The following is a 15,817-nucleotide window of genomic DNA, read 5'->3' on the forward strand; positions in this document are numbered from 1 at the left end:
TGTGTCCTTAGTAGCAGCAGGTCCACCTGAGGATCATGAGTCCTGCACTGGCAGCTCCTTAAAGGAGACTGTCTCTGCAAAGATCATAACAAAAGTGCACTTTATACACTGCCTCTAATGCTCGTCCTGGGCATGAAGAAAGGGAGAAGTCTGTTCACTATTGTTCACAAGGATTTACCTGAAATGGAGCAACTCCTGAGATGGCTGTTCCATGTTTACTAGTACTAAATCTCTCAGGCTCCATATACACAGAAGTGGATGGGTTGGCGTGCTATATAAACCAGTTTCTGTGCTGCAGCACTCCATGTGTTATGGCCACTTTTTGCCTATCAGTGCCCAATCCATTTTCTGTCCCAAGTTGACTCCTGGATGCTGTGCCAGCTGTGGAGCCAGTCTGGCCAGCTGTTCTGGGCCAGCCTGCAGGAGTGCAGCTCCAGGCACCCAGGAACCCTCCAGCTATTGCTGCACTGCCCACAGTGGCCACAGCACTCACCCAAGAAGAGCTCACAGTGTAGAAAAACAGGCACAGTTGTTATGCAGAGCCACAATTTAACCTGGAACACTGCAAAAGTGGCTTTCCATCCTGAGCGCCTCCTGAACACCTAAACCAGTCTGTTCCTAGAGCTCAATGAATACCCTCCCTTTTCACACATGCAATACTACACACCCTTTCAAAACAGAGAAATAAAGCCCTGTGCTAAAGATATTAGCCCCTGCTAGAACAGAACTCCAAATTCCCAGTAAGAGCTCAGAGTAGATGAGCCAGCAGTAAGTACAAGCAGGCAGAAAGCAGGGAGGAAAGGGACCCTTCCCTCATTGAAGGAAGAGAAGGCTTTGTGGGTTATTTTTGAATGCTGACCTAAAAAGCTGATTTTCCATCCACCCCCTGCCCAGACTGTGCAAGGAGCCAGGTACGAGCAGAGCAGAGGGAACAGCTGGCTGCTAGAGCTGTTCAGCTTCTAACAGGAGAAAGATCCAATGTGACTACCATAAACAGCAGAAAGCCTATCGAAGTGCTCACAGGTGCAAGGAAGAAATGTGCTTTTCCTGCTGTTAGAGGGCTGCTTTGGAGAAGAGTTTAACCCCCTCTCTGCCCTGCACTGCAGCATCACAGAGGCAAAGCTGCGTGGGTGAGAAACCTCCAGCCCATGGGGTTTACTCTGATCCTTCTTTTGGCACCCGTGGTGAGGAGCAACAAGTGGAAGTGTGCCATGAGGAACTGGTATGACTGTCTCTTCCTGCTCTGCAAACTCACCATGTGTGGAAGGGGAAACCCCATGGTGTTATGTGTGCTGGGGAGGCCCATCTGGGAGAAGGATGCTATCACTATGCCCACCACAGCACCGCAATGGGAACAACCAAGGGGGAGAATCCTGCTCCGTGCTCATGGCACAAGCTCCAAGGAGCCAGCAGCAGTGGTGGCAGATGGCCACTAGTTGGGACATTGTCAGGACACAGCCTCAAAGGGCAGTGCAGAAGTCATAGCCAATCAAAGCTTGCAGGACATCAACCATGTCAGCACCCATCATCTGCAAGGATGCTGGCCAGCTTTCTGAATCTGGCTAGAGTTCTGGGACACTCACCCCACCCTCCCTTAGATAAATAAACCTAAAAAATAAAATCAAAGGAATTGGATTGGCAGGAGTAACAAAACCATTGCTGCAGCACTCCATGTAAATAATCTGTCAGTCTGGACCGCAGAGTAAAGGCTGTGCAGAGCTTCTAATTTGAGGGAAGATCAACAACGCTGCAAAACAGTTTGTTTTTCCAGCCCTCGTTTGTTTTGTTTGCAAATGACATCACTGCTTTCTGATAGGGTTTGCTTCCTGAGGATGCCTGCTATCTTGCCAGTGTTTCCGACTTGTCCCCGGCAGCCGGTACAACTCTGCAGTACATTGGAAACAGGGGCCGAGCTTTTCTCTGGAAACTTCTCAGCAGCACTCTCAGATGCAAAGAAACAAGTGTGAACGGCGGAAATCAGCATCAGCCCCCATGTAGACAGACACAATGGAGACCCACAGCCTGGGCAAGCGGAACACAATGGGATCAGCAGATGGAAACGTCATCAGAGCACCTCACCTTGGGGTGCTCGTTCCAGGAGCACGGATCTCACCTCCGGCCTGAGAAAAGCCCAACGCACTCCTGAAAAACACCCTGAAGAAATTTGGTGCTAGCTTCCTTTGAGCTGCTTCTGGAACTCATTCTCAGTGGGGGAAACACATTGTTTTCTATTTATGATCTGCCTTTGTCTGCAGTTGTTTTCAGTGGCAGGGGTTCCCAAGCCTTGTTATTTCGGGGCCTACCACCCCCATCTGCAGGATGACCAGTACCAGTGATGATGAATGCCAACACCTGCAGCAATGGCAGAAGCAGGTCTTACCTGTGTGCTCTGAAATGACTTGCATGGCACTGAATGCTCCCTTCATGGTGCTCTGAGCAGCCCTTGGCAGGCTCCTTCCTTTGGCCCAAGTTCCACAGAGTGCCCTGGCACAGCAGCCACATATTGGGTGGGAGACCAGAAGTGTCAGAGGATTTGGTCCTGGCTGCCCCCTGTAACATCTCTCCTGCCCTCCACTATTTGAAATGTAGGGGAAGGTGTTAACCCTTTAACTGGCTGAATACAACCCCTGAAGTCCTTCTTGAGCATGATTTGCCCTCCCACCTCTGCAGAACTATTTATAAAAATAATATAAATGATTTTGTACAACTTTCAAGAAAATAAAACATTGAAGGAACATGATTCATACTGCAAAATGATGCATACAACATCAGGAATTGCCAAAATCAAGGACACACAATTTGCTGCAGTCTCTAATTACATTACTTGAGGCTACTGAATTCTGCAGGACTCTGGCCTCAATTGGTGTGCAGGCTAGGTGATGGCAGTTCTTCCTGGGCTGTCTCTACAGCAGCTATTCAAACACTGCTTTGAAGATATAGTTACTAACAGGCATCTGAATTACAAAGACTATTATCTAGATGGGTCACACATTAAACTAGCTTATCTTCACTCACGTCTGGGTGACATTATTCTCATTTCATATCAGACATGTGCCAGACAGAATATTTATGGAGACAGACTAAAGTGAAACAATCCTCTCCACTCTAGGCACGCAGTCTGAAGTGCTTACAACCTGATTTTTTGAAGGACTAAGCTCTAAAAGTGAATTAGGTACATTCAAAGCAACTGTTGCAAGAACCTAGTGCCTCTACACATGAACCTAAGTATGGCAAATAGCTGTCCAAACAATGAAGACATGGGATGAGCCAAAAAAACTGGTTGCAGTAATTTGTGTACTGTGCTTTCCTCCATCCCTCTGTCCATCTAATCCAAACTCCAACACTTTTGTCCAGGAAGCCTCATATCTCCCCAACCCTGTTAACTCCTCACCACCACATAACCAAGTGCCTTCATTTCCCCCTTCCCACACTCACCAATCCTTCTTGCTGTCCTCCCCCTCTCCTCCAGGATCTCTTCTCTGCCTTCCTGTCTCCTGGTCCCACCAGTTGAGCCACTCTTCCCACACAGCCCACCACTGTGGCAGTCAGCCCATCCTTCCTCCTGCACCCCTCACAGCTTCTGCTGGCCAGTCCTCAGTTTGCATCCATCACCCCAATTTCTTCCTTCCCCATCTGATGAACACCTACTGTCCTGTCTACACTTGCAGCAGAAGAACCTCTGTGCCTGCTCCCAGATTTGAGACCCCATCTCACCTATACTGGATGAAGCAGGAGCTGTCATTACAGGCATGATCCCAGTCCAGAAGCACAGCCCTACACAGGCACACTCTGCTGGCACATCCCTTGAGCAGTGAGGGCACAAGCACAGGGCTGGGTCACCAGTGGGCTGCTTAGCACCAGAGGCTGAGGACTGCTGATGGATGGGGAGAAAAGTCTTCAGAAAATGGAGTAACTCAAAACAGAGATGAGTGCAAGCCAAGAACATGCACAGATGTCTCCAAGCCTTGTCACCATAGATCCTGTTCTTGTACATGATGGCACCGCAGCTCTTAATCAAAAAGCTGAAAGATATATTTTCTTTCCCTTTTCTAATGTGGGCAAAACAACATTCCTTCTCTCCTCCCCTCTAGTTTTTCTTGGAAATGGTTGAATTGGTTTAGCTGACAATATTAAAATAAACCTAGCCTGAGAGAGAGACACAACCTGAAAGTCTCAGATCAAGTGATAAAAGCCTGACAGACTAGAGCAATGGAAAACAGGTTCTTATGGTTGTTTCAATACTAGATGGTGCTACTTGCTCTAAATATAACCCTGAGCTATATCCCAGGAGAATATCTAAGGCTTTGGACATTTTAATTGCTCCTCTTTTCTCACTCTGTCTTTGCATGTGTGCATATAAAATAGCCTATCAAAAGGACATTAAACAAGGTTTTTACCTTGCTAATTTCATCTTTTGCAGGACAATAAAGTCAGACGGTACTGTAACCAGCAGGTTGCAGTGGTGCTGTGCATGCAGCCACCCCAGAATGCCATGCCCCTGCCCTCTGCATGGAAACAGCCAGCACCACATCCACTGACTTGCAGATACATGCTCCATTGGGAAAGATAAAGATAATGTGTTTGAAGAGCCTTCCACAATAATGTTCACTATGATCAAATGTTAGCTATTTAATGCAAAGATACTGTAGAACACAGGAGAAAGAGACTGGAGAACATTAATGCAAGTTGGATGTATCCAGCTCAGTGGGGCTTAATTAAGCATAGGCTAGGAGTAAGGAAGGAGTAGGGAAATAGTCAGGGCTGCCTCCTAGCCATGAGTAAAGACCTTCTAGAAATTCTCAAAGGATGAGTGAAGGGCAAACATATTATCTGACTTCAAACAAAAGGGGGAAGAAGACAGATCTGAGGTATCATAGACCAAACAGCCTTTCTTTGATATCAAATCAGACAAATTATTATTCCATTCCCTTGAAAATACTTATAACAAATGTTGATTATCGTGGAGCAGGAGGGAGCAAGTGTGCGATCCAAGAAGAATTTCCATGTCCCTGCTTGCCGCCTTGTGCTGCAGCTGCATCCACTCCCACATGATAAAGCCATGAGAAAACAGAAAATACAGACTTGTCAAGAACAAATTAAGCCTAATCTATTTAATTTTCTGCTTTGACTGAGCTGGGAGCATAGTGACTAGGGAGGGAAAAACAGCACAAGTCACACATTGGAATGAGGAAAGCTTTGATGAATGCATGTGATAGTCTTATATGCAAACCAGGTGCATACAATTGAGGTATAATTTACTGTGGGCAGGCATACAGGGCAGCCTTCAAATTTGTACTCCAGGAACAGTAGCAAGTCCAATGGCAACCTGAAAAGACACATAAGGGCTGTGCCTGGGGTCTTGTTCTACTCAGTATTTCCATTAATGACTTGTAAATTAGGAGGAAGATTACAATTACAAATCTCTAGGGAATGCTGTGAGCATTTTCAGGGATTAAAATTAGAATAAAATCTTAATAAATCAAAGACCCAGTCTGAAATGAATGATTGAGATTCAATACAGGCAGGTGTAAAAAAACATGTTGAAGAAGAAGGATGTAATGCAAAACAAAAAGGAGTAGTACAGCAAAAGAGTCTCTGGGGCTGTCGTCACAAAGAGTGTTGACACGATTTGACTCAATGATCTTAGAGACTTTTTCCAAGTTTAACAATTCTATGGTTTCACGATGAGAGCAGTGCAGGGCTTGGTAGACACAAGTGAATAAGCTTGGAGATATATCAAGAGGAGCATCACACACCAGGCTCTTTACTCCTCAGCCCTATATCCAGTTTGTGTCCTACCTCAAGCAAGATGCTCACAGGAATGATAAAAGATTAAGCCAAGTGTGACCCCTAGAGAAGAGGGTACAAGAAGTGGGGTTGTTTAGGTCGAAGAAAAGTGTGGACGAAGGGGGGGTGAGAGAATGAGAGATGATAACAAGTTTTAAATATGTCAGGTTGCTAAAAGGCTGCAATAATCTTGTCCTACTCCCTGCAGAAGTGGATTACCAAAGGGACTGAGTTAGGAAACGGCAAGGGTGATTTAGATTAGGTATTAAAAGGAACTGTCTAGCCATAATGACAGTTATTGAATGTTTATGCTGGCAGGCTGTGAATCAATACAGGTTTTCAAGAACAGACTGAATGAACATCTATCAGAAGTGGAAGCAATCCTGCCTCAGAAACAAGGGACTTGGGATGGAAACTAAACTTTGTAATATTCTTCCTCTGCCTTTCCCCCAAAAAATGTCTTGTTGGCATGCCCCACACATTTCCAAGAAAATCAAAACTCTTTCCCACCAACCTCTCAGCGTTACAAATAGCTACCTCGCCTCAAACACAATGTGACTTTCCCATCTATCCCCAGCCTCCCTGCTACAACTCTGCCTGCACCCTCCTTTCCTGACACCTCTGCACTGCAGGGAAGAGTCAGGGGGTTGCTAAGGGGGAGCAGGTCTGGCACAGGGCTAGAAAAAGAAACTTCGCTTCTCCTCCAGGGATGGGAGGGACAGGGAGGCTGAGACACAAAACACACACCATGGGTTGAAGGCTCCTGAGCAGAGAAGAGGCAGCCGATGAGCAGAGGCACCAGAATGGGGTCCTGACCAAAAGACTCTGAACACATCATGGATACACACCAGGCAAAGCTTCAAGAAAGTTCCCATTGCAGCCAATGCTGTAGTGAAGGCTTCAAAGCTGCTAGTGCTACATGCATAATCATCTCTGCAGACTACATGGGAGGAAGACGTGCCAAAGCCTTTGCTGGAAGATAAGCCAACTTTATGTTGGTTCTGCATGTCTTCCCAGGCCAGTCCCTCCCATCCACCTCAAAGAAATTAAAAAGAAATATGTGAATTTTTGTGTTCAACTCTCATTACCTGCGGGCAGGAGAGTTCACATTTTTTCTCTAACACAGAGATTCACAGACAGTGAAAATTACAGCTCACATCCTCTTTGCATTCTTTGAGCAAAAAGACCTCACTGAAATCCTGGAGGAACTGTGCCAGAGAACAAATTAATGATACAATGTGTCTCCAATAAAATTAGGAAGTGGGAAGGATGAGAGGAACAAGTCTTAAAGAGTTTATTTAACTCTCAGAAGGTAGTTATTCCTGTCTTGTATCTCAGCAGTGCAGATGCATCTGCAAACCCACCATGGCATGAGAGAGAGTGCACAGCATCTCCTGGGGCAGATCTCCACTAGTGACAGCTGCTCTTCAGGTGCTGCCGTTGTTAGGAGGTTTCAGACTCTGCTTTCTCACATTCACCAGGGAAAAATGGTAGAGAGAGAGAGAGAGATAGATTTTTTTTTTAAGTAATATGGGTGTTTGAGTATTGAGGTCACACAATACTGAAAAACATGTCTGACTATGTATGGATGGGAGTTGGTATCCAAAATAAGTTTGATTTTTAAATTTGCCATGGACCAATCCAGGCCTGACTGAGCAGGATGCTCAGGCCGAGGCTCTTGAGCATCCAAATAGATGTAAGTGCCTAACATGGAGAGAGGATATGGCCAAGCATGCACAGATACCACTGTTTGTATTAGCTGGTTTTCAAAATGTCAACAGCTGGCTTTCACTGATGACAGACCAGCACATTAGTCCACTGAAATTGGCCCAGATTTTTTTCAGAGAAGGAGCAATTGTTTAAGAGCACTCACTGATACTCTGTGCTCCAGATATAACCAGTCCTTACACCAATTGGCAGCATATGGTGTATTTCCTCATATGACAGCTTTTGTCTGTCACAACAGGAGAGAAAAATAGTACATTTATTACACAAAGAGTAATTAGTCAACTCTTTGCCTCCCAAAAAGGAACTGCAGAAGAGGATGCTTTTTAGGATTCAAGAGAATATTTCCATGCTGTTTACAGTTTTGTATGGAGCAGTTCACTCTGGTAGAACAAAGCACAGGGGATCACATTTGTTGTTGACATCTCAAAATCAAGATATTATGGGCTAATCATCCCACCTAAAATACCTATGGGCAAAGTCCTAATAAGCTACTCCCACATTAGAATGTCATGTATTTTTTTAATAGAAAAGCTCTCCATCTGTACAAGACAAAAAAAAAAAAAATAAAGGATCTCAATAATAACTGTATTAAATCTGTCAAAGCAAAAATTTTTAATAAGGGATCTATCACATGGCTGAACTTCTTTGAGGTGACAGTGACATGACTTATAGAGCCTGGGCTCTGTGATCAAAAGGATTACACACATTAGCATCCTACTAATCACAGCAGGACAGGCCAGCCCATCAGGCCAGGACTCACGGAGGAGGGATCCATAAACAAACACTTTCTCCTGCTCACAAATGTGGCTGGGAGCAGAAGTGTTCCAAGGTTGGTGTGGTCTTCTCTTCTTTCAAAGAGATAAGGATTGTGTCTTCTGGAGTAAATAAATTCTCAGCATAGTCTTACACATCTGTTTGTTTACTCATTTTCGGACACTACCACCCTCTCCTGTGTGTTATCCCCTTTATATTACCCCTGTACTACAATCAAATGCCCTCTCTTCCGGACTGACCCTCTGCTTCTTCCTGTATTACAGACGCCTTTGATCTTTCTTTCTTGGATCTGTGTGTCCTGACTGGTAGTCTCAGCAGGATTTCCCCCTGACCCCTCGCTCTACCAGAAAATAAATGCCGAAGTAGCATTTTTATGCACTAGCATAGAAAAAAAACCTAGACAGATGCTTGAGAAGGTACACATGATCAATGTGCTGCTGAAGAACTGTGTGTGCTGGGCAGGGCTGCCCACCAGTAAGGTAAGCCCAGGCTGGTGAAAGGTGACCCACTTCCTGAGCACAGATAAGCCCCCTGGACCAACAAGGTAAGCAGTCATCATCACAAGGGGAAAGATTGACCATCCTGAAAATTCAGAAACAGCTGTTCATTTTTCCCCCCTTCATCACACTCTTAGTGACTTGCAGGCTGCTATAAGCATTTTCAAAATGCAGAACCCAGCCTTTAACTTTTTTTTTCCTTTTTTCAACTATCTCAGATTTTCTCCCTTGCCTCCCCATTTGAGACAGCCCAAGTTACGGCTGACAAATTCCATTAATATCCTAACTGTAATACTCTTGGGCAAAGAGGCTCCTGCGGCTTTTCGCTCCCTGCAGGCACTGGCAGTACCAGGGGAACTGAGGGTTATTTCTAGGTAGATGTGAAAAGATGCCATCAGTTCACACAGAGACCTTAACAATCGCATCAGGACTGCTGAAAGGCTGACCAACCCCTTCCTTCACAGCTGGAACTGGTGAGTAAGTTTCCCCAGCAAGCCCAAGCCCACTTGCCCTTGCAACAAAACACAATAACAAGATTGCAGAAAGCAAGATAACCCTTCCACTCAAGGATTAGAAAACAACATCTGTTAAAAAACAAATAAACTGGTGTAATGGCTTCAGCAAGAGACCCAGAGGATTTTAGAGATGTAGCTTGTAGCTTGGTCAACACATTGTGAACGGCAAATTACAAGAGAACAATTGTTTCATACCAAGCTCTCCCACCCCTGAACTCCCTCAAGGTTAATTAGGATGGCCTCTAGCCAAATTAATTAGAGGAGAAGATTTGGGCAGGACTTTGCTATGCACTCATAACTAGTTCCAAGGTGACCAAGAAGTTCAGAAATGCCTCACCTTCCAAGTAGAGCTTGCTTGGCAAAAAACAAGCTCACATGTGCCATGTCATTCTTCTGACAATCAGGAGAAACACTTAAAAGTCGTGTTTCCCTAACTAACAGCTAACGTAGAAGAACTTTCTGCATCCTTCCCACTGAACAATATGCCCTTGTTTATTTTCTGTGTGCTTTTTAGGTCATAAGAGGCCAGTGAAGTTATGCATCTAAAGAACAATATAGTACTGTAATATGCCAGTTGATACACACAGCCTGGCAGACCCTGAATGATCCATCTTTTCCAAGAGCTGGCAAATACATGTTGCAGCGTGGAGAAATACTTTACACCACCACAGGAAGCAAGGATGTAGAAGGGCCCAGCATTTGAAATGACAGACTAAATTGGTGTTTTAGTTGGTATTCTAATGTGCCCTGATGGTGCAGAGATGATCCTGCCTTGAGGGGCACAGCCATTCCCAGCTTCTCTATCCCTCGGCAGCAGTCTGCCTCAACTTCCTCCTGCTCCTGCTGCCCAAAGCGTCCTTGGAAAAGGGAATAGCTGGCAGGACCACACTTTTTCCCCTAAATGGTACCACGGTGAGTGGTAGAACTGCACAGCATGGTAGGGTAGAGAAGATCAAGCCTCTGTGATTACAAACCAAGTGCTGGCACAAATTAAGGCTCTGCAAGCGACTGCATCTCTGATCTCTAGAGCCCTTCTCTGTCATTAATCTGATATTGTTTAGTTTGAAGCTGGAAGGTTGTTATTTTCCATGTGTCTGTTACCCACAAAAAGCAACAGCCATTCTGGGCAGAATCGGAACTTCTGAAGTAACAATGAGAAACTGCTTCAGCTCACGCAAAGAAGTGCAGCTGAATACTTTTCAGCAGGACACAATTCTCATTGTCACTAGCCAAGATTTAATGTCTTGACTCTGTGAATCAGACTGACTACTTAGAACAGTTACATCGTGTGTTCACTTAAAGTCATGGGCTGGAGTAACTAAACGTGCAGAGCCCATGCCAATAAAAAGCCATTATTCTCAAGTCTTGACAAAAAAAAAAAAAAAAAAAAGAAAGGAGAAAAAAAAAGAAAATAAAAAAGGGAAAAGAACCCAAACAACTACCCATCCTTAATAGAGGCAAGAGTCTTTTGGCACAGATCCAGTGACAGACTAAGGCCATGATTTGCAATTCTGAGTCAATTATGAAATGACATAACAGCGCAGATCTCCTTCTGACAGAACAGCTGGGGTTTTGTCTCCTTTGCAGCAGGACATGGTTTAAAACAACCAGCAGAAAGTAAAATAACCCAAAGAGCCATTTAACTACTGTGTAAATACTGGAGTACAGATAAACACCAAGAGGGACGGCACTCGGTGTTTCAGACCCTGGTGCCACATCCTCTCGGGTCGGTGAGAGCCGGCACCGAGCCGCAGCCGGAGCCCCGGTCCCGGGCGCAGGGGTCCACGGCGACCGACGGTGAATGAAGGGGAGCGGCTCCAGCGAGCGGCACCGACCAACTTCCCTGGGACCTCAAGGCGAGCTCCCGGGGGGATGCCGGCAGAGAGCCCCGCAGAGACGGCGGCCACGGGGGGAGAGAAGAACGAGCAGGTGCAAAGGATGGGAACCCGAGGGATGTGCCCCCCACTGCCGCGAACCGCCGTCCGCTCCGGGACACCTCCGAGCGCCGTCCTTCCCCTCCCTCCCGCCCCCTCCAGCCGCCCGCTCCCGGGCCCGCCGGACTCACCGCTCCGGGCGGCCGCGCAGGACCCGCGGGTGGCGGCTGGGGCCGCCGCGCTCAGCGGCTGCGGGAGGCGCCGAGCCCGCGGCGGGCGGGGCGGGGCGGGGCGGGAAGGAGGGACGGACAGAGGGACGGAGGGAGGGACGGTGCCCGCGCCCCGCCCGTCCCCCCCGGCCCGGCCCGCCCCGGGCGGCTCCGCGGGGCAGCGGCGCACCGGGCGCTGCGGGAGGCGGTGTGGATGCTCCGGAAGGTTGAACGGGCAGCTCCTGCCCTCCCTCTCTCTCCACAGACAAGCACAACTCATGGCTCGGCTTTCATCAACTTTCTTAGCTCAGGGAAAATCCGCAGAAGGGAAGACAGGTCTATCAAGGATGGAGAGGGACGTGAGCAGACCTTCCCAAAACTTGCAGTTCCTGCTGGCACTCGGCCACGCGCCCAAAGGGCCTGTCTTCAACATGGTTTTCAAAAGTTTTTGAAGCACTGTTGATTGCCTGCTTCCCCACCTTTCTCCTCCCCATGATCTATTCAGCCTCTAGAAACAGGTGAATAATTTGCAAATCTCTTTAGGGTTAATGACACTCTCAAAAAAAGAGTGTGTTTGTGAATCATTTACTTTAGTAATTGGTTGGGCCCATCAACTGCTTGCCCTGTCTTAATTGACTTTTACCCCAGGCTATCAAAGCGCTCTTACACATGTTCATAAATTGAGTCCTATTCAATATGTGCTCTAGTTAATAGTGAGAAAACAAGAGCAGTAAAGTTACACGATGAGTCCAAGGTCATGGCAGAAGTCTGCAGGAGAGCCCAGAACTGAATACAGGTTTCCTGGTGCCCCGGTTTCCCAGGGCTCTGGGAGTAATTGTCATTGACCTGCTTTTCTACGGACATCTCCTTTTGTCTTCCAGCAGTGACGGTGTGAGCCTGCAGCTGCTGACACATGATGCAGCCACCAAAAACAATGCCACTGACAGCAGGGGGACCTTGAGCAAGACCCCTTGCACCCTGTCCCTGCAGGGTACCTGTGAAGTTCTTTGTGGCTTTGCTGGTTGGGAAACCCCTGTATTTTCCTGTGGTGAAGTCTTGTAGCTGACACAGTAGTCAGTCAGTAGAAGGTTTAAGTTTTGTCACAGAGCAGCTTCATGTGGATGTGACAATAGCAAGGGTTTCCATCAAGGAAGCTGTGCTGCCACAACTTCCAGTTTATTATTTAAATATCTTGACTCTGACAGGCAAATTGGGAGTTCTGGGTTTTTTAAATACTTGTCTCCTCTGTGTTGATAGAAAAAATTTCCAGAATGAGTTTCTCATCTGCGTGGCTGCAGCTCTGAGCTGTTTGTTCTCCTTGGCTGTAGAAGACAGTCCTGTTTAAATCACTTCTTCCCAAGACAAAAGCTTTTGCTCTGGTTGGGTAGCCATGGTGTGCCACATGGAGCAGGTCCTTGTTCATGGAGCTCACAGCTCTCTGTTGGGAAAGCTGCTTTGGCCCTGGATTTAGGAGATGGGAAGAGGTGGGGAGGGCAGGAACAGGCTGGACATTTCATCGGCCCATTTGAAATGGGACCATTAACTGAACGTTGTCAGAGTGAAGGGACATCTTTTTGTCTTCATGATATCGCAGCCTGTAGAGATCATGACAAAAGCACAGAGGACAGCACATCTCAGACCTGTCCTTCAGCACCTGGGGCTAATTTTTGCTAATCTCCTCTGGAACAATTTGTGGGCTGCAAAGGGATGTGCATTCCTTGGAAAGAGGCATTCCTGCAGATTTGTCTGGAGTCCTGCAGTCACTGAAGATTTCCCCCAAGTGAAGTCAAAAGACCTTGAAGTTAGAAAAAACAGAGGAAAAGATCCTAAAAAAAGAAAACAGTGCCCATGCTTCTAGGTCGTCTGTTACAGAGAAAAAACTGAAAACGTGAGCTGAACATAGCTCCACAGTCAGACACCAGAAAGCTAACATGATTTTTGAGACAATAGGAGGGATGCCTTGGGCTGGATTCACAATTAACAACAAATGATGGCTGGCAGCCCCAATTAATGTCCAAGGGGGATTGCCCAGAGGGTTGGTGTAACAAGTCTGTGATTTGGGAAGTCTGAGGACTGAGCTTCTCAGCATCAGTGCAGCTGCCAGGGACTCCCTTTGCTCCTGCAGCACCTTGCCCTCTAGAGAGCAAGTTCTTTGGGCAGATGTTGCTTCTTGCTGTGCCTTTGCCCGGTGCTCGAATCAGTGGGGTTGTGGTCTCAGGTTGCTACTGCAGTGCAGACTGTGACTGCCAGAAGGGCAAAGATGAAGGAAAGCAGAGGAGTCAGGAAAGCAATTCTGCCTTTTGATGGTCAATGTGCATAACTGATGGAGCATTGCTCCCATGCAAAGCCCACAGTCCTGCTGCTGCCTGAGGAGATCTCCCTCTCCTGGCTCTTTCCAGAGAAGCAGACCATAGTCAGACATTCTTGAGTTTAGCGCTTCATCCTTAAAAGGCTAAAAGAACTAAATGGGGCAGAGAGAGGCATACAAAGGGTGTTTGCAGAAGAGAAAAGAGCACTAAAGCCACTCACTGTCCTGCCATGTAGGACTCCTGAGGTGAGTAAAAATCAGTGTGATGGGGCAGGGTGACTCAATGGGGCAACAGAGGAGAGAACCATTGTTGTCCCCCTGCAAGGAGAAGGGCAAAGAAACACGGATCAAAAGCTGCTGATGGCTGTGTGTGCAAAGTTGGGTATGTGGACAGGAGCACAGTGGGGCTGCATGAACCCAGCAAGCAGTAGAGCATCCCTGTGTCACAGCAGGCAGGCTCAGATCAGGCTCCTGTGGGACATGGTAGAGCAGGTCTGCATGCCTGGGCAAGCAGGGAGCACCAGGACTTGGCTCCTCAGGAGATGAAGAGCAGCGCCTGCAAGTCTGGCCTGCAAGTGGCCATTATGGACAGAAATTGTGGAAAAGAGAAACACACAAACATGAGCAAGACAGGCCAGATGGGGGAAATACAGATGAATTAATTTAGAGGGAAGGGAAAAGGAAAAACACAGAGACATGCTGCACACCAGCCAACTCTTCAGCAACAGCACTGCAGCGTGTCATCACCGTGCCAAGTGAATGGGAAGTTGTGCTCTGCTCGATGCAAGTTATTGCTGTTTTATGCCTTTATAATTCTCCCTGGCCTCAAAAACTCCCTGACTGGGAGGTTTTATGTTTATGTTTTATGTCCCATCAACAGTGTCGCTGCTCGGGATTGGAACTCTCCTGCCATTCCTAAAGAACTTGTCGTGGGTCTGGAGCCTTATTTCTGGAGGTGATCATTCATCAGTGCTTTTTACAGTGAAATCAAGCATACTTTTTCATAATTTGGTGGGCTTTGAAGTGATTAGGTGCATTAATTATTCCCCAAAAGACTGTAACAGGTTTTGCCTTAGATCCAGTTGCTGGGAAAATATTTAGGAGCATATGCTGAAATCACCACATACCTGAAGTTTACCATAACTAACTAGCCACAGATGTGCTATTAAACCCTTTGTTATTTTTTCCTCTTGTCCATCCTATATGGCATGTTACAACCATAAGATATTAAACTTACTTAGAACAGCTGCTAGTCAAAACCAAAATAGCTATTACCTTTTCAGAAGAAAAAATTCACATTGCCCATCCCGACAGTAATCACTTGTTTATACGATTGGCACCTCTTTTAAGCTTGGAACAGAGAAACTTCAGATATTTTATTGCTACATCAAGGGAAACACTAAGCATTGCTGTGGAAAAGGGAGGTTTTCATTTGCCAGTTCTCTGGTGCTTCTTTAGCTGTATTTTGACTTGGTTTTCAGGGATCCATTTCTTGAAGAATCCTTTTCTTGAACTGTTTTATTGCTTCCTAGGCATTCCAAAAGAGCAGGAGGGGTGGTGTGTATTGAATAGAGGGAAATAGTTCATGATGTCAGATGGTGACACCATTCTGCAAAGATGATTTAATTCACAGCAATTGCTGTCTGTGCAAGGTGTTGGGCCACAGGCTGCTGGGGAACAGAAATAGTGCACTGATGGAGAGTATTTTCCTTTACGTGTAAGGACTAAGCTATCGGGTCTGTCAGATATACCTTGAAGTCCTAAAGTATGACACATGAAAGTGTGCTGGAGGGAGGGAAAAAATGGGGGGAAAAAGCTAAAAATAAAAGAGTAGCTAACACGGAGGAAGCGTACACCCATATTGTGTGAGTTCCTGAACATTGTGAAGACTGACGAAAAGGCTGAGGGGTGTGGCACACAAATTACCCAGCAGAATTTAGCTGGTTTACATTTGGGAAAATTAGGTAGTGCTTCCAAAACCTTTGAAGTGCTAAATATTGTTAAAATAATCCTTACAGCTCTTTCATTCAAGAACTTGGCTCAGGGTACTCAGAAAATAACTAATGAGTTTCTCATCATAACACCCAAGAGAAATGGGAAGTTATCACAGTAATTACCCCTGTCA

The 15,817-nt window shown here is 46.4% G+C and overlaps 1 protein-coding gene across 3 annotated transcripts in view; it reads right to left on the minus strand.

Moving 5' to 3' along the window:
• Positions 1 to 15,817, minus strand: part of JCAD (junctional cadherin 5 associated) — a 59,892-nt gene that overhangs the window by 17,320 nt on the left and 26,755 nt on the right. Inside the window, exon 1 of one of the 3 annotated variants that reach the window (XM_059840962.1) lies at positions 7,152 to 7,247. The exons of 1 other annotated variant lie outside the window; for it this stretch is intronic. The gene's annotated coding sequence lies outside the window, so the exon portion shown is untranslated. Of the gene's footprint in view, positions 1 to 7,151; positions 7,248 to 11,366; positions 11,451 to 15,817 lie in introns of those variants that run through there. One more of the 3 variants, XM_059840945.1, reaches the window with a different exon arrangement.

This window comes from Haemorhous mexicanus, chromosome 1, assembly GCF_027477595.1.
Source record: "Haemorhous mexicanus isolate bHaeMex1 chromosome 1, bHaeMex1.pri, whole genome shotgun sequence".
Classification (NCBI taxonomy): Eukaryota; Metazoa; Chordata; class Aves; order Passeriformes; family Fringillidae; genus Haemorhous; species Haemorhous mexicanus.